General features: G+C 44.8%; 1 long non-coding RNA gene and 1 other non-coding gene across 5 annotated transcripts in view; one reads left to right on the top strand and one right to left on the bottom strand.

Annotated features, from left to right (window-relative positions):
- Nucleotides 1-1050: 1050 nt before the first annotated feature.
- LOC120615320 (small nucleolar RNA SNORA42/SNORA80 family) lies at nucleotides 1051-1184 on the bottom strand. The gene has a single exon (XR_005656234.1). It is a non-coding gene; the product is annotated as a small nucleolar RNA SNORA42/SNORA80 family (small nucleolar RNA).
- A 7439-nt stretch (nucleotides 1185-8623) lies between these two features.
- Nucleotides 8624-27092, top strand: part of LOC120614924 (uncharacterized) — a 119447-nt gene continuing 100978 nt past the window's right edge. For 2 of the 4 annotated variants that reach the window (XR_005656144.1, XR_005656143.1), the window contains exon 1: nucleotides 8635-8842. This is a non-coding gene — a long non-coding RNA (uncharacterized LOC120614924). Of the gene's footprint in view, nucleotides 8843-27092 lie in introns of all 4 variants that reach the window. The other 2 variants (XR_005656142.1, XR_005656141.1) reach the window with 2 other exon arrangements.

The following is a 27092-nucleotide window of genomic DNA, read 5'->3' as shown; positions in this document are numbered from 1 at the left end:
CTGGGCTGCAAAGCCAGGGAAGAGGTCCCTTTCTGGAGAATACATAGATTCATTGGAGCCTGAGGCAGGGTGAAATGGCCAGAGTAACTTTGGAAAGGCTGTAAATGGAGATGATTGAGATCTTTCCATTTATATTCTTACTCAAGTTGCTCAAAGAGCTCTTCTCACCAAGAGTTCTTTGGTTAAGGATATACATGCCCATTTATTCAGTATCAGTTTTCCGTTTCCTTCCTTCCTTCCTTCCTTCCTTCCTTCCTTCCTTCCTTCCTTCCTTCCTTCCTTCCTTCCTTCCTTCCTTCCTTCCTTCCTTCCTTCCTTCCTTTTTTCTTTCCTCCTTTTTTAATGATATAAAAGAAAGTGGACTGGTTTCCTCTCATTCGCAGTAGCAGGATTTTTCTAAAACCTTCCTTTATTGGCTCCCCTGAAACACAATCAACCTCTCTGCTGTCCTCTCCATTTTCTCTGTGAGAAGAGCTGGTTTCCTACCCCTAGTTGGCTCTGAGATAGAATGCATCACAGAAACACGGGACAGGAATGGCATGTCAAATGGGAAACGTGACGTTTGTACACTTGTCAGCCCCCTAAGGCTGACGTCTTCCTGGGCTGAATAACAGAAGTAGACTGTTTATGAAGCTCTGGGTTTGAGCCAGACACTGTTCAGGCTCTCACTCTCATCTAGTCCTCATGAGAGTCTCTGAGGTAAATGTCATTATTACCCATGACCACTTCAGACTCCATTGGTCTCTCCCATACTCTTGTGTAATACTCTAACTTTCTCTTAGAGCACTTGCCTCGATTCAGAATCACACATGTCTCCCCTCTGAGGACGTAAGCTCAGCAATGGCAGGGACGATCAATGTTCATTATGGATGCCTGGAGCTAACACAGTGCCTGACAGGTAGCAGGCAGTTAACATTTGTTGAATAAATAAACCGTCGTTTAATATGAAGACATTAATGCTCAGAGAGGCTGTGCACCTTGTGAGGATCACACATCTGGTAAGCAGCACACCTGGAGTTGGAACCCATGTTCTTTTTTTTTTTCTCCCCACACTGTACAACCCGCTTCAGTGCTCACAGCCCACGGGCGAAGGGCTGGACATGGTTCGAGGCTGCGGTTACTCTGGCATGGGTCCACTGTGAGAGGCCTATGGAGAAGGGCCTGCCAACATCCCATTAACCTACCATGGACCCATGTTCTTATCACTGCCTCTCAGAAGGGAAGGCTGCTCTCCAGGCTCCCTCCGTTGAGGCCTGCTCTCAGCAAGGAAGCAACTGTGTCCAGTGTAGTTTAGCAGCAGCATTGTGTTACTTGAGTAACCAGGGTGAGAATCCTGTCTTAATAGATGGGAATCTGCAGGATCAGCGTGGAAAGAGTAGACTCGGCGTCATCGTGAAGGAGATGAACTTGGCTTTTGGTGCTCACCCAGGAACAGCCCCTGATGTTTGACATAAGTTGTTTCTAGAAGATAGTCACCTAGTATACCACCCTCCACCCCCCACCACGCTGCCAGAAAGAAGTACTTGAATCATAGTAGGGGGTAAGTATTTAAATTATAGGCATGGCTGTCTTGAATAGAGAGAGATCTCTAACCTATTAACTGATTAACCTATTAACACCTTGCTAGGGGTACCTAGACTCTCTCCTAGCTAATGTCCATTTAACACTCTTGCCAGAGGGGCTGGCAGGTGTGAGTAAGTCCACACTTCCCTTTCTGTCTCTCTCATTTGCTGACCGATGCCTGAGTTGCACTAAGTAGTCACAGCTGTTGGCCTAGTCTTCAGAACCCGATGCTTTTTCTCCCGTCACTGTGTTCTTAGCAAGAGGGAATTGTATTTGTTTCCAAACGTATTCAGCCAGTTATATTTAAAGCAATTAAATTACCAATAAAATATGTTTTAAAATGTTAAAAACTGATGAAACGTGAGTGCAGAAAAAGGGTTGTTTTTTTTTTTAAATAAAAGCTAGACTACAATAAAATGCGACGCTTAAAAATACTGCTGTCACAATAGTTGTGGGATTGAAAAATGCATCCGAAGTTTAGAATGATTCTGAAATTGAATTTCTCTATAAGCATCTTTAGGTTCTTATTCCATTTTAAAGAAAAAATAGAATATCTTAGATAGTGTAAAATGAATGTGATTTATGCCAGAATAATAAAGTAGAACTGCAATCAGTAGATCAATATTCAAAGAAAAATCCTTGGCCCAAACATCACATTACAGTATTTTCCTTTCTTTTTCTTTTTTTGTTCTTTATTAAAAAAAAAAGGGGGGGAGAAGAAGAAAAAAATGAACTGGTTGCTTCTCAATAGCAATAGCAGAATATTTCAGAAATCGATGTGTGTTTTTTGTTCTTAAGTTAAAATACTCAGGGTATGTATGCATCATTAAAAAAATAATTCCCTGCTTTAGCCATCTTTTCTGACTGACACTCTCTGAAGTCACTCAAGAAGTAGGGTCTTATTGTATATATAAAGTTCTATAGGAGATTTCCATATCCTCCCAAGATGGTGAATTAGCATGAGCTCCCAGCTCCACCTGTAACCCAATCCCCAATCAATTCCGGAAAAGTTATAGAGGAAAGAATGAAATACAGGAAATAAAAAATGAAAAGTAAAACAAAGCAATAGCAACCAACCAACTCAACATACAAACATCAAGACACTATGAGAGAGCTCTGGGGAGGTAGAAAGCTGCTTCGAGCTATGGTTTTGGGGTGGGAAAAGGCGGCGGTAAGAGGATGTGAGTAGGGTTGGAAGTGGCTGTAGCCTGGGGCGGAGGGGCATATGCTCAGATAAATTAGATAAAACTGGCTCAGTCCCTGTCCTTGTCTTCCTCCACCATTGGTTCGGGACGATCATTGTGTCCCTTGCAACTGTGGAGACAGCCATGATGCAGGTGTAAATTACGACAGAACAAAGGCTCTGTTGGGGCGAAGAGTTGAGGAAAGTAAGTGGGTGATTGACTTTCTACGGATGTTCATTTCTCCCAAACTCCTCCCAACGTTGTTTGCCCTTGAAGGCATAAAGGTGAAGTCTTGGCCAGAAGAATGTCTTGCTGGGCAAGACTAAGGAGTGATCAGAAGCTCCATCCTAGGGCTTGTCTCATTCTCTTTCCTAGGGGCTGATACCCTGGCTGATACACTAGGGTTCGACCTTCAGCCCTTTCTTAGGTAGCATAACAGATACCCTTGAGGGACTATGCACTCAGGCCAAAATAAGACACCTAGAGAGTACAAGCTAAGGAGTACAATTATCTCGCAAAGAAACGGAACCAAACATATATATGAAGCAAAATTATTAGAACAAAGATGTTAAACACAGTGAAGAACCCAACTTAGATAAAGGCCTAGAATAGCAAGAAAAAGAAGGAATGGGATGGAAATAATAGCTTTGAAAAATATATTGGTTCAAATCATTGATTAAGATAGGTGAGATAGAGGAGAATTCAGACAACTGAAAACATGAATTAGTGAGTTAGATAATCATATCAGTGAACCCTACCAGTAGGAAGCAAGGATAATAATAATATCTAGAAAGTTAAAAAGTGGAGAGGTAACAGTTGATTTTGGCTTTGAGATCAAGGTTGCAATTTTACTAATTGGTGAGAGAAGTAGTGGAGAGGCTTTGGCTGTAGAAACTAGATTCTTCTTTGCTGATCTATGGAAAGTGACTTTCCTGGCCAACATTTTCTCAGATGGCTTTTTAAATGGTGTTTTTTCAAACCAGGATGTGTGGTTGAGCGGCAAGCTGTAGGAAAAGGCTTTTGGTAGACTCGGCGGGCACTCCAGTGAACTTCTGCCCTTCCCCCTGAATTTTCGGCAGTATCCTGTTGAGTTCTAATGAACACCCAGAAATGTTTGCTTAAGTTGTTCACTTTTGATGGTTGGGAATATTATGTCCATTAGGATCAGCACTTTTGTCTCACCCTAGCCTCGACATCTGGACCTAGTTTTATGTGAGGAGTGCATAGGTTCTAATCTCCAACTGATCTTAAAGTCTCTGCTTTTGATGTTCTCTCATTTTGGGGGCTGTGGCGGGTTTGGTAGTTTCTGTGCTAGAATGCTCTTGGGTCTTCTAATGAAAATAAAAGCTGCCGTTTACTTAGTGTTCACTCTGGGTCATGCACTAAGCTAAGTGCTAGATCTGCATTATCTCGTTGAGCCCTCCACAGCCTGGGGGGTTGAGGACCACTGCTGCCATTTCGTAGATGGGGCACTGAGGCTCTGATGGGTGAAGTGGTTTATCTAAGGTTATGTAGTTATTCAGCGAATGGGGAGAGAATTGACCCCAGGACAATGGGATTTCAAAGTTGATTTGTTTAATCACAGCAGTAGAAGGCCCCCCTGCTGTGCAAGTACCCTTTTGTTAGGACAGTATCTGGAAAGCTGAGGGTGATGGAGCAGAGGCTACCTACTGGCCCAAGCCCCCTCCTAGGGTTTCTGGGACTCTTGTTTTAGCAAGTCACCTAACAACAAGCATTGCTTTCCCACCTGGAAGAACTTAAAACACTAATCACTACAACCATGACTTCAGTGACAACAAAAACACAGGTCATTCAACAAATTATTCCTTTCTCCAGGAGGGTCCATATTGAGGAGGCTTGATACATTCCATCCTCTTGAGATGTGTCAACTGTGTGTGTGTGTGTGTGTGCATGTGTGCCTGTGTGTGTATGTGTCTGGGTGTGAGGGTGCATACATGAAACCTTTACTCAAATATCCCAGTCAGCTCTCCTGCTCTCCACCCCACCCTGGCGTCCTGGATACAATCATCCTGGTGGTCATTTCTACCTACCAGAGCACCCTGCATCCTGGGTACGTCGGCTACTCCCACTGGATGTTGCCAGTACTCGCTCCGCTGCACAGGGCGTTCATTCTCTTTTAATGTTTCAAGTGCGTCCTCTGTATCCATGCCCCTGCTGAGATCCTCTAGCGGGAAGTCTGTCTTTTTAGAGAGCGAGCTCCCCTCTTCCAGAGGCAGGGTGGTGTGGTGCTTCAGTGAGGGGCTACAGAATCAGGTGGCCCTTGGTTGCTCTCCTGCTTCACTCCCTACTTCCTGTGCATCCTTGGGCATGTTGCTTAATGTCTCTGAACATTAGTCATCCCATCTTTGGAATGGAGATCCTGATAACCTATCCCGCTGCTGATAGTGAAGAGTAACTAAGATGATGTATTGAAGCCTAATAGATAGTATCTAGGAAACCGAAGGCTTTTCATCTTTTTCCTAATTTAAACATCTTATTTTCTTTATTCTCGTCATGTCTTAAAGCTCAGAGGGAATATGTTCCAGCAGCTCAGGCTCCCTGGGGCTCTCAGTTCTCACAGACTGGGAACAGGCTGGGGCTTCAGTAGAGCCCAGGTGCTTTGCCTCCGGTTTTCTCCTTGTCCTTCACAGGCTCCAGGGTCTATCTATCTCAGCATTTGAGGACTCAGCAGCTCCACACCAGCGTTCATCATCCTGGGGACACTCTTCCCTTCTCCGCTCTGCTCGGGAAGCCAAGCATGTGACACGCACCTGACATCTTGTGGGGCACCTGTGTTGTACTGGCTACAATCCCATCCTCTATTCAGTGTTAACTTGTAATTAGCCCAAGAGACAAAATTATGCTTGTGAAAGGGCCCAGGGAAGATATGCTGCCCATCTCCTCTTTCCCTAGGCTGGAAAGCGGTGATTCTGGCTGAAAGATATTGTCACAATATTTAAAAACATGGAATGTGAATGCTACAAAGGCCTTCGGTGCAAATCCCATTTTATGGGTGAGGAGACTGAGGCCAAGAGAGGGGAGGTGGCTGTGTGTTTTTAGAAGACAGTGCCGTGTCATCACGGAAACTACTCAGGTTCCTCCCCATACTCGATATATGGCCCTGAGCAAGTCACGGAATGTCTCTACATCTTAGCCTCCTCGCCTGTAAAGCAGGAATGGTAGTGATAGGACCTGCCTCGTGAAGCCATCAAGAGGACTGCATGAGATTGTGTGCGTGTGTGCATGCGTGCGTGCACGTGTGTGTGTGTGTGCATGTGCGCGTGTGCACATGGGCATGCATGTGTATGTGTGCGTGCGTGCACGTGCATGTGTGTGCATATGCGTGTGTGTGTGCATGGGCGCATATGTGCGTGTAATGCTCAGCTCACTGCCTGGCACTGAGGAATTGCTCTACAGTATCACCTCTTGGCCTCCCCCGTCTCCTTCACTCGTTTCTTCCACTGGCCCCCATGGCATGGGGTGCCCTCTGACAGCACCCGAGGAAGCTGCAGCAGAAAGCTCACTCCTTCCTCCCCACGATGCCCGCATTCTGGAATCCGCGTGCCTGGGAATGTCCCCATTTTGTGTATAAGGTTTCCATAGAACCCATGGTCATATACGCTGTTTAAGCTCCAGGCAAACCTGGTGTTTCTTACTTATAATCATGTCATAATAATCATAATAATTATACAATAACATTTATAATAAAGAGTAACAGCAAATGTCTATGGAGTGTGTCCAATGTGCCACCGTGTGTGAATCTTCACAGCCACCCTCTGAAGGAGGTTCTGTTTTTATCATCCTCATTATACAGATGAAGAACTGAGGCACTGAGAGGTTAACTCGCTCAAGGTCACCAGCTGCTACGTGGCAGCGTCCAGCATGGTCCCAGAGCTCTCCGATTTTAGACTTACAGTGCTTTCCTCTGGACACTCAAACAGCATGCTTTTTTCACTCTTAGCTGCTGCCTTATTTAAAGAGGAGCATCCTCTTTTCCTTTGTCTTTTAAAATCCACATCGGCTTTCCAAGTTTTAAGGGCAATTATATAGTTTCCCAGTTGTTGATTCTCGGGTGTGGGCGTGGGGCTGGTGGTTTCTCTTGGGATGAAACTGGAGACGGCTCAGGGCCACCAGTTAGCGGCAGACATTTGACAGCTGGTATTCTCTGCTACATTTTCTCTTTCCATTTAACAACTTTTGTCTCAGATGGAAAAGTTTATAGTTTTTTTTAATGACTTTTTAAAAAATGTGAGGGTTGGAGGTTGTGGGTGGAAAAACAGGCAGGGCGAAGGAAAAGGTCTTTATTTTTCAGTCTGGTCTCATTTAAAAACCTCTTTTTGCTCTGTTCTTAACATTTTGGCTTTCCAATTTTTCTCTCGTTAGTGGTTTTGCCCTGTCTCTGTTTATTCTGTGACTCGTGCCTGAAGGGATGTTTTCTCAAAAAAGGAATTATCCACACCACATCTTGTTCCGGCCACGTGTTGACCAGTCTCTCGGTCAAGGGCTCGGTTCAGGAGAGTGGAAGGTTTATTCTGGTTAGCAGGGATGCCATATAGAGCAGCCATTAGATGAGGCAGGGGTGGAATGAACTGCCATTTGAATAAGCAGACGTTTGTAATACCCATTACACGATATTTTTCCTGGCACCACAACCACTTAAGCAGAGGTTTAGTACACAGATTCTAACGTGGGTGACTGAAGCACATCAAGATTCTCATTGTTTTCATCATAACTAAGAACAAGAAAACTTCACTCACATGGGGGCTACTCCCTCGAGGGCTACAACAGGTGACTTCTCTGGAAGACAAAGGCTCTTGGGCCTCCTAGGAGCTGGAGCGGGACTTTGGAGCCACCTCGCACCCTCTGGCTTTCAGGCAGTGCAAGGTTTCCCTTTTTTTCCCCATTTTTGGGCGTTGCATGATCTCCTCTGAGCCTCAGTTTCCTCATCTGCATAATGAGGTAGTCGCAGAGTCACAGGTGAAGGGTGCAGGCTCAGAAGCGGGATGTTGATCATTCCTGACATCGCCGCTTCCTTAACCAACTAACTGACTGACTGACTGACTGACTAACTTATTTATTTATTTATTTCACTTCCTAAACTTTTGGCAGATCAATTTGTTCCTCAGTTTCCTCATTGGCGAAGTGAGCATCGCCAGACTCCGGGGTCGCCGTGAGGTTTCAGTACTTGTCAAGTCCTTTGCACAGTGCCCAGTGCTGAGTGGCACTCAACCCATGCTAGTATCAGTTGCCCCTTGTCACTGGCTTTCTTTGCTCTCATGTGACCAAACAATGCCAAACCCAAGGGTAGTCTTAATAACCTTAGTAGTTATTGAACTTTTACTATATAAGTATTTCATAAATATTTTCATTTTATCCTCGTAAAAATTACATTGATATAGCGACCTTTCTTATCCCCGCATTACGGATTAGGGAATTTAGGTTCAAGGAGACCAAGTGACTCACCCAAAGCCACACAGGTAAACTGGAGCCAAATTCACATGCACACTGTGGGAACACGTGCCTGTCTTTCTCTGTCCAGGTGGCTGTCATAGTGTTCCGCAGACTGGGTAGCTTATCAACGATAGAAGTTTATTTCTCACAGTTCCGGGGCTTGAAAGTCTGACGTCAGGCTACCGGCACGGTCAGGTGCTGGTGAGGCCTGTCTTCCAGGCTGCGGACTTCTCACTGTGTTTTCTTGTGACAGAAGAAGGTGAGGGAGACCTCTCCGACCCCTTTTCTAAGGGCACTAATCCCATTCCTGAGGATTAGCTCTGCATCCAAATACCATCACACTGGGGTTAGGTTTCGAGGTAAGACTTTTTCCAGGGGGACACAATTCAGTCCATCACCATGAGTTCTAAATGCCTCGACTGTCTGATGGTGGGATTCCCAGTTCTTAATCTTGGTTTCTTAGTTTACTAGTTCAAATTCTTGAGGATTCTGATAGACTGAGCTCAGTCTATGAATCACCCCCCTCCTTGGGTTAAGTGTGCATTCATGGATCAGTCAGCTGTGGTCAGAGGGGTGGAGTCATGTGGCTCCAACATGGCAGTCCAAACCACATAGAGGCTGAGGACTTTTCTCAGAAAGGGAAGGTAGGCAATCAAACCTTTCTACTATGCACCCGCCATTCAATCCTAAAATCATCTCAGCGTTCTCTCCAGAGGGTTAAGGTGTTGCAGGGTTACTGTCTGCCTTTTTCCTGCTTAGCGTGGGGGACCTTCACTGGCAGGCTCTGTTGCGCCCAGTGCTGGAATCAATCTATGCAGTGTTGGCAGTACATTGAGTGCCCTGTATCTGCCAGGAGGTGGGGTCTGAAAGTTAGTCTGGCAACCGTAAACAGCAAGTGTCTATGGTCTCCCCGCACTTCTCACTAGGTCTTTCTGGTGACGTTTCTGCTGGTTCTTTAGATCGTTGTATTCCAGTATTTCTGCTGTCGTGAGTCCCCTTCAGTGAGCCTGACGGTTTGCCTAGCACTTCCTCCCCAGTCCCTGGGACCCTGACCACCAGCTGAACTCCTGTCTTAATCCAAACATAAGGCTCCAGAGGCACGAACGCCTGCAAAAACCCACACACCCACCCATTAAATCAGGCCCCTTTGCAAATTTTTCTTTTAACTTTTATTGTGGAAAATTTCAAATATTCATGAAAATATAGAGGCTCATATAATAAATCATTTACCCATCACCCAGCTTTAACAATGATCAAATCATGGCCAAAGATGTTTTATCTATATACTTCCATCTAATCTCTCCCAATATTAGTTTGAAGCAAATTCCAGATCGTATCATTGCATCTGTAAATATTTCAGTGTACATCTCTAAAATATTAGAAGGGTTTGTTTTTAACATAATTATAATCCTATGGTCACACCTAAATATGTTAACAATGGTTCCTTAAAATCATCAAATAATCCAGCCAGTGTTTATATTCCTAGCTGCCTCATTAGTGTTTTGAAGGCTTTTTTCACTAACGGTTTGAGTCAGCATCCAAATAAAGTCCATATTGTGATTTGTTAATAAAAACCCTAGATGTCTGTCTCCAGATCTATTTTTTCCCTTGTATTTTATTTCTTAAAGAAATTGGGTTATTTGTTTTCTAGAGTTTCTCACTTGGGACTGGTTGATGGGACATCCCTGTGTACACTAGTATTCGGTTAGAAAGTCTTGATCATATTTAGATTTGATTTCTCTTGGCAAGATCACTTCATAGGTGGTGCTGTGTTCTTCCACCAGAGGCATGAAAAATCTGGATGACTTCTTTTTTGAGAGTGTGGTGGCTGTCGATGCTCAATGTTAAAATTTATTAATTTACTAGGATTTGCAAAATGGTTAGGTTTGAATTCTATAATTTCTTCTTGTTAGGGAGAATGCTTTTTTTAAAAAAAGGAACTAAATCTCACTGGTCACCCAATGATATAATCCACATAGAAAAAAACAGAATAAATGCTTGATTCTTTTTCCTTATTTACTAGCTTTATGAATATGGAGTTAGTTCATTAGCATCCTCCAACAGTGAGCAATTATGGTTTTTGAGAAGTATCATTAAAATTTATAGAATTAAATATACTTGATAGGTTTTGATCCATTTCAGGTATTATATTTATTTATGTTCAAACTGTTTTATCTTTGGCCAGTGGAAGCCTCTTCAAACTGGCTGCTGAGTCCTTTTAACAATCCCCCTCCACCGACCCTCCCTGCCACCTTGGCATATTGATGCAAGTCCAGACTGAGCCCAGGTTTTTTTTAAGTCATGTGTACGTTTAGCACAATGTCTGGCACAGAGTGAGTATTCAGTAAATATTAGTAGATGTGACTGTTATGATTGTTTAAGAGAAATCTTAACCTCCACATCTGGGCCAGTACTATAACTGGGTTTCTCTAATACCCAGCCTTGACTTCTGGTATGAGGGGATGGGGTGGGGAGTCCCTTATCTCTCTTTTGATACATCTGCATCCTTATTTCTACTCCTCTTACCAATCCCTCTCCCAGGGGGAGAGGGACGTAGCTCATTGGTGAGGCTGAGATGAGAGAAAGTGAGCGTATGGGCCTTCCGAACCCTTTTTCTCAGAGATGGACTTTGTCCACAGGTTGTGTGTAGTTTATTTGCACCTGCCTCCTGCATGAGGCAAGCAGCCAGGGCAGGTCTAGCATTGGAAGGTCTAGCATTGCTGGGATTGATTGGGGGAGGGAGGAGTGCAGGGAAATCTGCAGCTGCACCTGACTGACACTGAGTGCATAAATTGAATTCAGGAGGGAAGGGGTAGAGTCCGGCTTTTGGCTTCATACCTAAGCTGTGTTCTCTAATCCTCAGCATCCACAAGCCTGATAACACTGGTCCTTGTTGAACTCCCCTTTCTGTTTCTCAAATGGCTTTTGATCCAACAAAAGAAAAAGGAGTATGCTAAATCAGCACCTTAGAAATGCCGCCAAATGCCTTCCTTTCCCCACCAGCCATTGGCTGCTGAGGTCCCATCCCTCCTCGTGGCCAACCTTGCCCAAGGTAATAGAGAAGACTCTTGTTGATGTGCAGATGCTACCTAGAAGGGCTGTCAGGTATTAAACCCAGTAAGCGAGTTATCTAGCACATTCCCTAAACAGGTGTGGCTGAGGCAAGTGCTCTATTAAGAAGCAAAGAGAGCTTTCCCCCTTCTGAACCTTTTAGATTTGTGCAGCTTATACTGTGTTTTCCAGCCAGCCTGGCAGCCGGGAGCACTTGTGTGCATATGGACCCTGAGATTGTTAGTGCCACAAACCTGTCATCCTGGAAGCCCCAATTCTGCTCATCTGAGGTTGATTTTAAATTACCTGAGGGCTGATGGTTTGGGTATGTCTTAGCCCATTTGGGCTGCTATAACAAAATAACCATAAACTGGGTGGCTTATCAACAAAACGAATTCATTTCTCACAGTTCTGGAGGCTGGCAGTCCAAGATCATGGTGCCTGCACGGTCAGATTCTGATGAGGGTTCCTTTCTAGGCTGCAGACGGCTAGCTTCTCGCTGTGTCCTCACGTGGTGGAAGAAGTAAGGGCGTTCTCTGGAGCCTCTTTTATAATGGCACTAGTCCCGCGCATGAGGTCTCCATCACGATCTAACCCCTATCCCCAAAGTTCCGCCTTTTAATACCATCACATCGGGGGTTAGGCTTCAACATATAAATTTGGGGGGACACAAACATTTAGTCTATAGTATGGTATAACTTGGACTAGATATGAAATAGACCCCCAAATAATGATATATTAAATTAGGTAGAAATTTATTTCCCATATAAAAATCTGAGCTGGCATAGTGGCTCTGCTTCACAAAAGTATCGGAAGCCCCGCCTCCTTCCCTTATTTTATTTTATTTTTTTGGTTGAGAACTTAATCTTTCTGGCTGCAGGAGATGAGCATTCCTTTATATGGGACCAAGGAAGCCCTTGCCCTTTTGCATTTAGTTTTTAATTGACTATTAGTCACTCTCAGACTTTTGTTATCTTTTCCCAAAGATACATCATTCTCCAGCAACAGCCATTCAGTTCCATTGCCCTTGTAATGCCTATTTCCTCCATTTCTTCGAAAGTCTGCTCTGTCACATCCTCCAGTACCTTTTCTTCCACCGCTATCCTATTCCATTTCACCACTGGTGGTTTTACCAATTTCATCGCTATCTTGTGTTGGGGGCTAAATAAATCCCACGTACCAACAGTAATGGGGTTCTCATTGCTTGTTGACTGGCAGGTGATCCAGCCCCAGCTCCCGTCCTGCCATCTGCTTTCGCAGACTGCTCCTGGTACCATCTGGCAGGTTGAGGTCCCCAGGAAGCAGCTGCTGGGGCAGCGATGAGACTGCAGTAGGTCTAAGGAAAGTGTGCTCAGGATGGATGCCTGTGGTGGAAGGGAAAGATGCAGGATTGAGCAGAGAGAGGAGCTAGATTGCATTCAGGTTCAACAAAGGCCTCGGCTGACCATTGGGGAAACTCTGAAGCTGGATGACCTCTCACACTAGTCTCAAGTTTGGACAAGAGGCTACACCTTTGTATCCCTGCATTGACCAGTTACCATTGCACAGGCTGCCCTGGAAAAGAGCAGTGTCCTTGAGTGAGGTGGCTTTCTTCAGGAAAATAAGAGCAATTTCTGAGATGGCTGACAGTTGAGGGCCCTCAGCCAGCAAAACTCCGAGTAGCTGAGGGAATAAGGACAAAAATGGCCACAATAATTTGTAGATCCACCTATGAAGAAGTGCAGTCTATTTTCCTCCCCCTGAATTTGGCTTGACCTTGTGACTAGCTTTGGCCAATGCGACAGTAGCATTCATGATACAAGAGGGTCTTGAAAAGATCTTGTCCATTGGGTTGCTATTCTCTTGCTGTTGGGAACCCCTTCCGCCAGTATGGGAAAAAGCCCAGGCTAGCCCCTTGGAGAGAAAAGAGGCCCAAGTCACCCCAGCTGAGTCCCAGCCATGTAAATGTGGCATCTTAGTCCACCCAGGCCTGGCCAAAGAGACCCCGATGGACCACCCAGCAAACCCCCAAGAAATAATAGGTGTTTGTTATTTCCAGCCACTAAATCTCTGGGGTCATTTGTTACACAGCAAAAACTTATTGATGAGTAGGCCGACATGAACCTGGCCTTTGGTCTGATCAAATAGAAAAAAATTGTTTTGAGATTTTGCAAACTTACATAATTTTATTTCCCCTTCCCAGGTTTCTAGGTTTCTACTAAAACTCTAGCCAAACCCACGTTTTTTCAAAGCCTTTACAAAGAACCCTTTCAATTACCCTCCTCAGCTCAGAAAAGAGACTATAAGAGCCCTTTACCATTCATATTTGCTAAAGAAAATAATACATGCTTTGAGAGCTGCCCGTGTTACTGAACAGAAAGCACAATTGCTACTGCAAAAAACCAAGGACTGCTATTCGATAGTAAATATGCTAAAGATAGCAGTATGCTGATTATTAGTTGACCTGAGCTTCTGGAGGAACATTTGAAGACCCGATGCAATGAATCAAGTGGAAATGCGCTATAATGAAAAATCAATCAATCAGTCAATCAAAAGAAAACACAAATTGAGCACCTTTCAGTCGCTCACTGGAAAAATATTTTCATAGTACATAGTTCTTGCACTTGAAAAATGTTTGTCGAATGAATGAATGAATGAATACATGAATGGTAGGGATATGTGCTACTGTGCTTGAGACCTGTGCTACCCTGCTGCCCTGCTTTGAGACCTTGGAAGGTTCAAAATGACATTAAAATAAGAGTTGGGTTCAGTAATCTTAAAGATTTTTCTTCCCAGACCCCACAGAACTCCACTCAGATTCAAGGGCCACCACTTCCATAGACATGTTGGCCTCCTCTCTATTCCTCCATTTTTTTTTCTTCTGGAAACAGGATTGGACCATCTAGCAAGCCTCAGTTTGGGGATTCACCAAGGGGTAATGGAATATGCCTGGAGAAATAGTGACCTGGGTTTACTTCCTTGCTCAGCCTTTCACGAGCACTGTGTATGTGACCTTAGGCAAGTTACTCAAACTCTTTGTGCCTCAGTTTCCAAATCTGTATAAGGAAACAGCAATCCTACTTGCAGAGTTGTTGGGAGAATTGGGAATAATACAAGTAAAGTGCTTGGAATGTAGGTGCAAAATAGCTGGAAATGATTTATAATGAGTAAGTTGTTGATCGGTGTAGAGTAGGGGGAATAAAATTTGTATGTTCTAACAGAACTTGTGAAGTCTAGTGTTTCGTATTTTAGTCATAATCGTCAATCACTGGGGAAAACCCTCCGTGCGCCCATTCAGTGCCCCGTCTTCGTTAGCATTCAGTCCTCTTTCTTTCTGACCGGTCCCGCCTCCTAACCCCTATGGGGATGAGTCACATTTCTCAAGCTGCTAAATCGAATGACAGCTGCCTTTTATTCCATATGTTTCTCATTCCAAAATGTTGTTTTGAATATTTTCAGCTACTAAGCACAAACTTCGTCGGCTCTGTTTTGCCTTATAATAGGGTTTTTTTATTTTTTTATTTATTTTTTTTGTGTGTGCACATTTCAGATGCCTGCTTTTGGGTTTTGCATTATTCTGTGGTTTCCTACTCATTTGCTACACCCTTTAATTGCTCCACCAGCACTTAGTCTCCCCCGCCTGCCAAGACTGTCTCCCGCTCTTTCCTAATATTCCTGGCTCTCCCTAAGGGCCATCCTTAAGCCAAGGAGCTCTCGAATGCTCTGCAAAATTGAAACTCCTCTGTTTACCTTGCCCCCTCCCCTCAATGTTCAGGGCAGTTATCTCACTTGGGCTCCCATTTCCTGCTCTTATTCTTGGCTCCTAGCCAGTCATCACACATTCACATGAAATCCTGCCTCTCCTCACGAAAGGGAAAGGCTGTTTCCATTCATGGAATGCTCATTTGCCACAGAGATGCTACGCCCTCACCACAGGCGGGGTGTTCTCTGGTTTCCTGACATGCCCAGGGCAAGGTTGGAGGGCTCTGGTTCTAACAGTTATTTCCAGTGAGGGCAAGTCAGGCTAGAGAACAGTGTGGTCTTTGTGGTGAAGAGGAGAGAACAGGGACTTCGATTTTTAACCGACCCGGATTACGGTCCAAGTATCATTACTGAGCCTCAGTTTGTTTACCTGTGAAATGGGAATCGGAATGATGCCCACCTCACAGCATAACTGTGAGGGTTGTGAATAGAAAGGGCTTTGCATAGGGCCTGGAAAATGGCACTTGCTCTCTAAGTATTTTATTTGCTCCCGGTCTTCCTAGGAGTTAAGCCCTTCAGGTCAGGCAGAATCTCAGCAAGGAAGAGAATGGCACCTCGAATGAGTTTAATAAAGAGAATGTAACGGAGGGATTATATCTAGGTTTGCAGAGGTGTGGCAGGGGTTGAGAAATGCCGTGGTTGAGAAATGAGCAAGAACCAGAAACCGTGGCATGTGCCAAAGGGCAAGGCCGGGGGGAGGTGGGGTGGGCCACCCACACCTGCTGAGAGCTGGAGCCAAGATGCAGGGTGAGGCAAACTGACACTAGGGAGGTGTCCTGGGGTCTCAGCAAACATAACTCATTTCCTCCCCCTTTCCCAGGATCCTAGATTCCTAATAAAACCTAGGCAAATTCAAGTGCTTTTTAAAAATTAAGGTGGTTAGATAGGAGCTATGTCTCAGGCAGAGGAATGCTCCCCTTGCTAAAATGATAGCCCGCCGGAGGGAGAGTGGGGCCTAATAGCATCCTCCCCCCTCTTCCCGCCCATGACTTTTACTGGCCAACCGCGACAGAAAGCCAGAGGGTGAGGGGCCTGGGCGATGAACTCCAGGAATGTTGACCTCCTGGGCACAGAGAAAGGCAGAGAAAAATAGAGAATAAATCTGGGGAAGAAGAGAATCATCTTGTCATTTGTGGCTTATCAGCTGGTTACTTTGTGCAAGACTCAGCCCCAGTTTCCTGTAAAGTGGGCATAAAACTAACCTGCTCATCGGCCTTACAGGGCTGTCAAGAAGAGCGAACGAAGCCTTGTAATCATCTGCATGATTTCACTCAATTCCCCAGCAACCAGGTCAGATACCACGCAGAGGGACTTCGGATTCAGAAAGAGTGGGTTGTCAATTGTGGCTTGGCCAAGCTCTCTAACCGTGGGATCACGGGCAAGTAACTTAACTCTCTGAGCCTCAGCTGCTCTTTGCGTTCCCCTCAGAGCAGATCCGGAGACAAGTATTTGAGTGCAGGTAGTTTGTGTGGGAGCTGATTCCAAGAAGCATCGAGAGGGAGTGGGGAGTGAGGCAGGGAAGGCAGGAAAGCCCATGGGGAGTCAACCCCACGGGCGCCTCCTGGAAACTATGGAGGACATGTCCCTGGATTGCACTACTGCAGAGCGAGGGTGCTGGGGTATTTACCCACCGACACCCACCCCTCACTGGCTGAGGGTTGCTTCTGGGGTTTTAACTGCTTGGCCCTCCTGGTTGCCTGTATCTGGGTAGAAGAGACTCAAGAGGGAGAGTCTGGCTAAAGAGACATAGGAAGCCACATAGATGCCTCTGGTGAGCGGGAGGAAATGGCTGGGGATCTGATGGTATCCGCGTTGGTTTCCTAATTTGTATGATAGAAATAATGATAGAAATCTCACAGGGCAGTTGTGAAGACTAAATGATTAATGACACAATGATTAAATGTCTGACAAGTGCCTGGCCCGTGGTAGGTATCTGATAAACAGGAGGTATTCATAATAAGGTGGGTGAATATTCATGTATTGCAGACGGAGGCAAATGGGACTCCCAGAAGTTAAGACATTTGTGCTACATCACGCTTACAGTTTTGAAGTGGCCAAGTCAGACCCGACTCCTAGTTCGTTCCCCTTCCACTCTGCCGTGGGCACCTCCTGTTAATGGACTGTACATGCGGAGTGCTTTTGCATCATAAAGTGTGAGAAGCTCCATAAATATAAAATGTTTGTAGTCCCAGACACGCCAACTCCGATCCAACTTCAACTGACTCTGGGTAGCTCTTCTCTCAGCCCCAATCCTCATAAGCTCAAATATATATTTTCTTAGTCCCTGGGGGTTTTCCATTCTGTGCCCCAACAATCCCCAGCCTTTCATTACTGATGCCTAGGTGTCTCCACATATTTCAGAGGGTGCCAGAAAGTCTCCAGACAAAAATAAAATATGCCATAAAACACTAAGGGCATAAAACTGTAGACACCTTGTTCTCCATGTAATGTTTCCTTTTAAAAACAAATATTTTGAAATGCCCTCTTTACTATCCTGCTGATACACACATAAAAACAAAAAAAAAAAGGTATAACTCTTTTTTTTTTAAATTGTAGTTAAAGAAACATAACACAAAATTTACCATTTTAACCATTTTTAAACATACAGTTCAGTGGCATTGAATACATCCACATTGTTCTGCCGTCTTCACCACCATCCATCTCTAGAACTTTTTTCATCTCCCCAAAATGAAACCCTGTACTTATTAAACAATAACTCCCTATTCCCTCTCTGCCCAGCCCATGGCAACCACCACTCTACTTTCTGTCTCTATGAATTTGACTGCTCTAGGTACCTCATATAAGTGGAATCATGCAATATTAGTCCGTTGTGACTGGCTCATTTCACTTAGCATGCTGTTCTCAAGGTTCATCCATGTTGAAGCATGTGTCAGAATTTCCTTCCTTTTTAAGGCTGAATAATATTCCACTGTATGTATACACACCGTTTGGTTATCCATTCACTTCCGGCTTTTGGCTATTGAGAATAAGGCTGCTGGGAACAAGGGTGTACAAACAATCTGTTGGGGTCCCCGCTTTCAGTTCCTTTCGGGTCTATATCCAGAAGTGGAATTGCTGGATTATTGATGATTCCGTGTTTAATTTTCTGAGGAAACTTCATACTGTTTTCCATAGTGGCTACAGCATTTTATATCACCAGCATAACTTTTATAAGAAAAGAAAACTAGGAAAGTCGGTTGTAACTAAATAGTATGTAGTTTTTCAGAATGTCAGCACTGGAGCTGGACTGCCCAGAGACAGAGCACAGTGGCTGCACCTCTGCCCTGCGTGCCACAAATGAGGACCACAGTGCGCAGGTGGGATGCAGCCCATGCTCTTTCCCGAGTGCACCGATGTCGGTGATTTTCCAAACACCACAAACAAGTTGATCAGAGTGCCATCTGCAGTAAACTTGTGACTTTTCTAGAAACTTGAGTGTTTACTAAAAATGTACAACAGGTATCCTGGCATTTCTACATGAAACAAAGTCATAATCAGAAAATTTTAAATAGGCTTTTCATCGATGTGTCTTCAGCAGGACATTTGAAAGTTGTATGGGACAGGGACAAATTTTTTATTGTGCAGAACTGTCCTATGCCTCGCTTACTAATTTCTAGTCCCACCTCACCTCCAGCCCTGGCACTGGGTCCAAAAAATATGCCCCTACAAATTTTCAGAATACCTCTTGGCGAGGTATTTCTGAATGAGATACAGCCCCCATTCAAAAATGCTCTTGCAACCTTACCTATTGTCTTAAACGTGGCAGATGAGTGACTTTTGGTTGCTCGACAGTAAGAATGAAATTGTCGGAGTAAATGCATTAAAAATGTCCAAGGATTCCCAGATCTCGGTCACAAATTTCAGCACCTGGAGTTTCTTCCACTCGTTTCTTAGAATTCACAGAAGCTTAATTGTTCTAAAAAAATCTGGTTTTGGTGCTCTGCCCACAGATAAGGACTACGGGCATGAGCACGTGTGACCTCTGTGGGAAGGAGCAGTAAGATATGTGAGCTCTTTTCAAGGCTGGCTCTCTAAAACTTAAGTGATTTGATATAGCGAGTGAGGAAAAGATGAACTTAAGAGATTTTTGAGATTGTATACTGGAGAACTAACATGCCATGAACACAGACAGAGTGGAGAAATGTTACATTCACAGCGGGCCCCCGAGTTCCGCCGATGGAGAGCTGTGGCTGCCCGGCCACTCCACCATGAGAGAGGCCGAGGCTGGAGCATGTTCTGGGAGGAAGGAGTTGAAACTGAGACAGCGGTTATCAGTGGTTCTGAGATGTAGCAGAAAGAGCTAGGCATTCTGGGGGAGGATTTAGATTTCTGCTTTACCATCGATAAGCTATAAGATGTGGGACAAAATTCTTGCAAGTGGCAGTTTTCTCATCTGTAAAATGGGGCTCTTTCTAGCCTTCACCTACCCCCCAGGGCGCTTCTGTGTGAGCTCAGTATTTCTGGTTTCACTACTTTGATAGAGGCCTTCTGCTCTGCTCACTTCACACCTGAAACGTCAATAATTACCCCATGTATGTGTCAGGGGTAATTACCCCATCTATGTGTCAGGGTTCTCCAGAGAAACAGAAGATAAAGGACATATGTCTATCTATACAAGAAGATTTGTTTTTTAAGGAATTGATGAAGGGTGCCACATCCAAAGTCGGTAGGGCAGGCTGGCAGGCTGGAAACTCAGGCAGGATTTCTATGTGACATGGTCGAGGCAGAGTTTCTTCTTCCGGAAACCTCACATTTTTGCTCTTAAGCCTTCAGTTGATTGGACGAGGCCCCCGGCATTATCAAAGGTGATCTCTTTTACTTAGAGTCAGCTGATTGTAGCTGCCAATCACATCCAGAAATACCTTCATGGCAACATCTAGACTAGTGTTTGACCAAACAACTGGGCACCATACCCTAGCCACACTGACACACAAAATTTAACCCTCACGCAATTAGACATGTGGAAAATCAGACATGAAAAGGGTCCAGGCCACAGCCTTGGTGTCTGTCTGCTCCACTTGTCACATAACCAAGAGCATAGCCTGGGCTCTGGGCCTCGTGTCTTGTCTTAGTAAATTGGCTATCAGAGCACAGTTTTCTGAAGCTCCTGGAAGAACTTTCCACATCGAAGTACCCCCGTCAGAACAAGCAGTGCTCAGCATCCCCCTGGCTAAGTGTGGTCCCAGTGCCATTGCTAGTGCCCCGGACCCCATAAGCGTGGGTGGGTAAAGGTAGGGGGCCGCAAAGAGGTGCCCTTCTTTGCTGCCAAGATCTCTGCATTTCTTTGACATCACTGCTGTCTCTTGCCTCAGTAGACCGAAAGGCCCCCACGTGTGCCTGCCATATCCTCTGAGGACAGGGCCTACATCCCTTTGCAGCAGCTGAGCCTGTAGAAGAGACAATCTGTGAACATAGGCAGCCATTATCAAGAATTTCACCAGTTTTGAGGGCATAAACTCTTATAGTTTGTATCCAAATTTGCTGTCTCTGTTTTACCTCTTTTCACCTCAAGAAAGCTAAACACAGCCCCCCTTTTGGCATTCACAAGGAATCCCCTCGTACCAATTGTTTGTGAATTTTCGTAGAATTTCCTCAAGACTTGGTGGTAGTGAGGGCGGTTGAAGTTTACCTACATTATTTCATATCTGCCTGTAAGGCAGACATTATTAGCTCTACTTTGCCGAGTATCTTGACCACGGCCACATGGCCATAAGTGAGGACGGTTTATTCATTTACTTGGAACTGTGTATCTCTTAGGAGCACAGGACCCAGGAACACAGTGTCCACCTGTAACTTAACTGACCAGCTGGAAATAACAATACTTTTGATTGATTTCTTCATTGGTTTATTTATTCATTTATCCTGCACATGAGTACCTCGCAAGTGGGAGGCTTCCTCCAGGGAGCGCGCAGTCTAGGGAAGGAGCCAGCCAAGTTCACCAAGCAGGGAGTAAAGTGTTATGTGCATTTGTACGTGGCATAGTCAGGAATGTGGAGTTGGGCAGGGAACCGTGAAAAAATGCTGACGGTGGGTTCCGCGTGAAACTGCCCTTCCCTATGGCTCCCAAATAGGAACACTGGTGTCACGGAATGTGTTACTCTTATATTCCGTCCCAGCTGCACGGTCCCCATTAGCCCCACCCAGGCTGGCGGGGAAGGGGTGGAGAGAGTAGGAGTGGAGAAGGCTGAGCCGGCTGAAGGGATGGCCATCTTCCCGGTGGTCACGCGAATATATGTGAACGCCTGGAAAGCGTGACGCAGCTGTGAAGAGCTGTCTGGATGGGGCTATGCTGCCTCCCTGCCTTTGGGTATCTCTGCCTGGGTCACTCTTTCTTCCTGTCTAATGGGATGTCCTCCTCATTCCTCTGTCCCCAGGCAAGTGATTTCCCAGCTCTGGTAGCCACACTCCCATTCTTTTTTCTTGGGTGTGAACTGTGCCTACAGTGTGTGTCTTTCTCAGAGTTATTATAAACCCCTCATTTGAGCTGCCAGGGCCCTGAGCTTTCCGAGGCACCTCTCCTGCCTCCTCCACACACTCCTTTTGTCTTGACTTCCTTTCTCTGATTCTTTTGTCCTCACCTAACGCGTCCCAGAGGGAATGGGGCTGCAGGCAGGTTCCCATGCCCGCCCTGTGCTTTCTTGCCTTTGCTGGTCCCCACACCTGCACTGCCTTCACCTGCTCCGCTGCCTGTCCAAAGCCTGACTCCCTGGTTCAGCTAAGTCTCCCTCTCCTTGGAATTCCAGACCCTTAATTCCATTCCCTCCGTGGCATTTATAATAACAGCGTTAACTAACCTCTGTCTGGCTAGTTCATTTTGCTTCTTCATATATGACCTTTTCTTATTCTTACTAAACAATTTTGGTGAACAGCTACCATGCATTTCATATTCACTAAGAAGAGAGTCTTTACATACACATCGCTCTTCACGGTTGCAGCAACGCCATGCGATGTGCGCTAGCGTGCCCATTACACAGATAAAGAAACTGAGATGCAGAGGTGCTAGATCTCTCGCTCACGTTTATCCAGCTAGGAGTCAAACCCAGGTCTGCCTGACTTCAAAGCCTCCTTATCTGCCACACAGCGTATGGCCCGTGGTGAGGACATACTGCTCTAATGGTCTCCATTTACAGATGTGGAAACCAAGGCCGAGTGAGGACAGAGGACAAGTAACTTGCCCAAACTGGCCAGTGGAGGACTCTGGTCTGGTCCTTCTGATGACAAATCCCAGGCTCCTCCCTCTACGCTGCTGCTCCTCATGGCCGTTTAACCTGCCAGGTGCTCGCTGATGTTCACAACTAATCTCCACTCAGCGGAAGCCACCTGAGGGTCAGATCAGCATCTGATTCACCTAGGTGGATCCCCAAATTGCCCAACCTGATGACTGGTCATCGGAGCATCTGATCCACATTACACGTGTAGGTGAATGGAAGATAAGGTCTAGTGTTGGGAAGAGAGGTGAGAACATCCTGGAGGATAAATTCCTGTGTCAGGTGGACATTTCCACTTAGAATTCCACATCTGGAAACTGATCGGGAGGGACCAGCATAAGGAGCTGGGCTCTTGAGGAGGCAGATTATGGGAAAAGACTCTGCTCTCTTCATAGTTTTGCCAAGACCATCTCATGTGGGATAGTGAGGGCTAGGACCTCTAGACAGTGGCCACCCCCTAGAGTGAGTGATTGATCTGGTTGTGGATGCTCCATGGGCTCCACGGGCCCCTCACTAGCTTCTGCAGTATGTATTGACAGATCCAACATTTGCATGGAATTTTGACGTTTTCCGGATACTGTTCTTTTCTGAGAATACAGGAATTAACAATAATTAGTACTGATGGTCTGAGTTGCTAATAGGTTTAGTTTGGGTCCTCTGAGAAACAGAGATGAAAGGTACAAGGGATTTGCTAGGGATAATAATAATGCTTAACCTCATGGGATTGTTTGAGAATTAAATGAGATAACCCATGTAAAGGAGTCAGAATCTAAAAGTTGTTACTATTTGCCTGAATTCTAGAGTTGAGCTCCCCCTTAAAGAGCCATGCATAGCAGTGGCCTGCAGAGGGCAGCATCCCCACAGTAATCTGACCACCCTGGACTGAAGTAATTGGGCCTTTCAGGTTTAGGGCAGGAAAAAAAAAAAAAAGGTATGCGAAGAGCGGCAGAGTGACCAAATGAATAGAATGTACAAAGAGAGATGAGATTGCACAGGAAAATAGGCAGAATTAAAGAATAATAATATCTATTGGTGGGCGGCTGCTATGAAACAGAATGGAGAAAAATACCAAGAACTGAAAATTAAAAGCCCACCTACTACTTGAAGTGAGCATGCAAAACAAAAGCTTCGTGTTGAAAACGACATACCTGCTCTCTTTGGGCATGTCTTGGGGGGGCCTCTGGAATCTGGCGACCTGGGCTTGTTTGTACGACTTGTGCCAGAGATCAAGACAGTTTTCGAAAACACCTTCAATGCAACTTAAAGATCAACAACCTAGAGTGAGCTGAGTTGAGAGTGGAGCAGCTTCTTCCTCACAGCGCGTCTGGTGTCTGATGACAGCTTAGCTCCTAACTACCTGGGTGACTTTAAAGGACCATGGAGCCACCTCTCTGTGGGATGCAGACAACCCTTTAGTCAGGAGCAAAGGGCCGGGGTGGGGATTGTTATTATTCCATATTCCATGCCACATCCCCCAAAGTCCTTCTTGACTTGTCCCATGCTCTCCTGCAGGATGTTACGATGTTCTAGTTTTTCTAGCATTTTGCATAAAGGAGGATATTTTCCTATACTCCCAGCATGCCTGTTGCTCTCTGCTCCTGGTGACTAATTGTCTATTATCTGGCCTCTTAGGAGTCTCTTGGGGCCATCATCAACCATTGTAAAGCACAGAAATCTCTATGGCTATTTGCCATGGGGCCTTGTTTCTTGTACAAAAATACAGTTTTGTTTTATGTTGTTTTCAACCTAGATACTTAAATCCCTACCTCATTCTATACATAGTGTTCTGCACTTGGCCCTTTTCACTATTCTCATACTTTAGAGAATTTTGTACACCACACGTAAAAACTGACCTTTTTTTTTAAAAAAAAAATAATGGTCTGATAGTAATTATTATATGAATGTGCCAGAGTTAATTCAAGAAATCTAGTATTGATGGGCATTTAGAGTCTTTCCACTTCCCTTCTTTCAAAAGCAGCCCTGCAAGATTGTCCTTTTAGGTGTCTTGTTTTCCAAATCTGCAGGTCTTCCACTAGGACGGATGCCTACAAATAAAAAATTGCCAAGTTACAGGAGTTGAGCATTAAAAGTTTTCACAGATAATGCTGAGTTGCTTCCAAAGGCTATGCCTCTTCATATTTCGGTCTCTTTCTAACAGACTCTTGATTGTAGTCCACAGATGACAGGTAGGTTCCACATCAAGAACTGGTGAACTAGAGAGGCAGTAGAGCCTAGTGCTCAGAAGCTAGAGATTGCATTCAAATCCCAATTCTACTCTGAACAATTTATGTGAACTTGGGCCAATCACTTAACCTCTTGTGGTTTGGTTTTCTCAAAGATAAAATGGGACTACAAATAGTACCTAATTCACAGGTGGTCGTGATAGCTAAATGAATTAATGTATGTTAAGCACCCCAAACAGGTACCTGGAGAGCAGAAAGCACTAATCCATCATTTCGAGGCATCATTAACCAGCTTCTCTGATCCGTAAAAGCCTAAAGGGGTGAGCTAAGTGTGTAAGAACTTTCACAATGCACGTGGCCCATCAAACCAGAGAATAAATTTCACTAGTAAACTATGTTGAAAAAAATTAAATACTTTAATTGTTAAGTACCTAAAAACATTTTTTAAAAAAATATACAAATAGATATATATATGGGGAATAATGTAGAACTGGCATGAATTTGAAAACGTGGAACTTCAAAAATTGAATACCTATTGAGGACTGTGAGGAGTGAGATACTTCAACCCCCAAGGAATGTGGGCTCACTTTGGATTATTCTGCTGGGAAAAGTGTGAATAAGTAGAGTAATTCACAGTGGTTTGCTTTCTGAAACTGAGGATCTTCTTGGGCCTGGGTTTGCTTTCCGTGGTTTCCTGGCAGTAGCAGCTGCTTTTAGAAATGAAATGCAAATTATTCTTCTAGATAGCCAATCTCAGTGTTTTAGCAACTCAATGAACAGATGTTATGCTTGCAATAATTTCTAAATTGTACCCTATAAACAGTTGGAGTTTACAATAGTCAACCAGACAGTCGGGGTCGTCCATGATCTCTCATCTTGCTGAGCCATTGGAGGAGATGGGAAAACCAGGAAAATCTCAGATTTCAGAATCTTCAGAAGTCATTGAATTTTGTATCTCATTTACAATGTCCTTCACTCTTTGTCCTTTTTTTACTCCTGTCTTTCTGTTTTTATTTTTTCTATTTGTCATATTGCAGTCAGTTCAACATACAGTGTGTCTCCCCTCAGCATCTCCTTTTAGCAAGATGAAGTGAGGAAGTGATTTCAAATTTTGGCTTGGTTACTTAAGAAATATGTGAATTTGGGCTAATTGGCTAATTTCTTGGAGTCTCGTTTGCCTCAGCTAGAAAATGGGGATCGTTTCTGTATCAGGTAGGAATCGTTTTGTTGCAAATGCTAGAAAACTCATTCCAAACAGAATTTACTACCTCACATGAGTGGGAAGGCTGTGGGCTCCCTTTTTAGGTGTATTTTGATTTATGAATCAAAGTCTACCCTAGGACCCCATTTCTTCCTCTCCCTTTGATTCTTCCATTTTGACTCCACTCTCAGATTTCAAGTGGCAGCAAGATGGCCGAAGGTGTTCATCCCCTCCACTCCTCCGGCTTCGATCCCCAAGGAAAACTCTCTGCCTCTGTCCCAGAATTTCCAGCAAAAGTCTCACTGGGTCTCACTGAAGCTGGTTGGGTCTTGCACCTATCCCTGAATCAATCACTATGGCTGGGGGAATAGGACGTGTCGATTGGCTTAGGGTAGATCACATGACCCCTCCCTGCACTGGGAGTGGAACTCTCATAGATCCCGAACCTTTTTGGCATCAAGGACCAGTGCTGCTATGAGAATCTAATGCCTGATGATCTGAGGTGGAGCTGAGGCGGTGATGCTAGTGCTGGGGAGCGGCTACGAATACAGATGAATTTTGCTCTCTAGCCCGCAGCTTACTTCTTGCTGTGTGGCCCAGTTCCTAACAGGCCCCAGACTGGTTTTGGTCTTAGGTCCAGGAGTTGGGGACCCCTGCCTTGGAGGGTGGGAAGAGGGTATCCCCAAGTCAAAAGTGTTGGCTGTTGCTAGAAAAAGAGAAACTACATGTTAGGAAGCAAAAGACAAACGCTCGCTTTTACATCACTTCTCCAGCAGGTTTGCGGTTTGGATAACGAGGTGAAATCATGACAGGTAAGACTGCCTAGCGAAGCGACACATGCTGGACGCTTCATGTCAGTTTTCTTTTAGTGTCTCCTCTCTGGCCGTGCTTTGGCGGTTGTTGCTTTCTCTTTATTCTTTTGAGATACTGTTCACTTTACGACAATTTCCCAATTTCTATTTATATCTCCGGTCCCATCCTCCCTCCTTGGGTTTAGTACCAGGTCTCCAACTTACTTTTGATCATTTAGTTCTCTCACTGCAACTTACAGTTCAACACATCAAAACCCCAACTCATTATCTCGATCCTTATATCAGATCACCATTCTCGAATCCCTCACTTTGGCCCTTGGGTCCTCGACACCCATCAGGTACTAAAATTGATTCGGTTTTATATTCCTTTCCATTTTTACTTGATGCCTAGATGGTTAAAACAACCTCTTCTGTTGTGTGCAAGCTCGGTCTTCATGTGAATCCTAGGTCACTGAGGATGAGGCTTGGGGTCCCACTGCCTGAATGTCATAGCTTGGTTACAAGTCTTATAAGCCGCATGAACTTGAGTAAATAACTTCACATTTCTAAGCTTCCGTTTCCTCAGTTGTAAAATCTCTTTTGCTTCTTTCAATGTCTATTTTCAATTTAAATCCGATATCCCAGATAAAGGATGCAGTTTCTAGAGCAATGCGTGGGCAGTCAGGTTCGCAGGTGTGGTCTGCTGGCCCGGATACCCT

The sequence above is a fragment of the Pteropus medius genome, unplaced genomic scaffold (assembly GCF_902729225.1).
Source record: "Pteropus medius unplaced genomic scaffold, Ma_sr-lr_union100, whole genome shotgun sequence".
NCBI classification, from domain to species: domain Eukaryota; kingdom Metazoa; phylum Chordata; class Mammalia; order Chiroptera; family Pteropodidae; genus Pteropus; species Pteropus medius.
The sequence above is the reverse complement of the archived record's forward strand: the minus strand, read 5'-3'. Positions and strand labels throughout refer to the sequence as shown.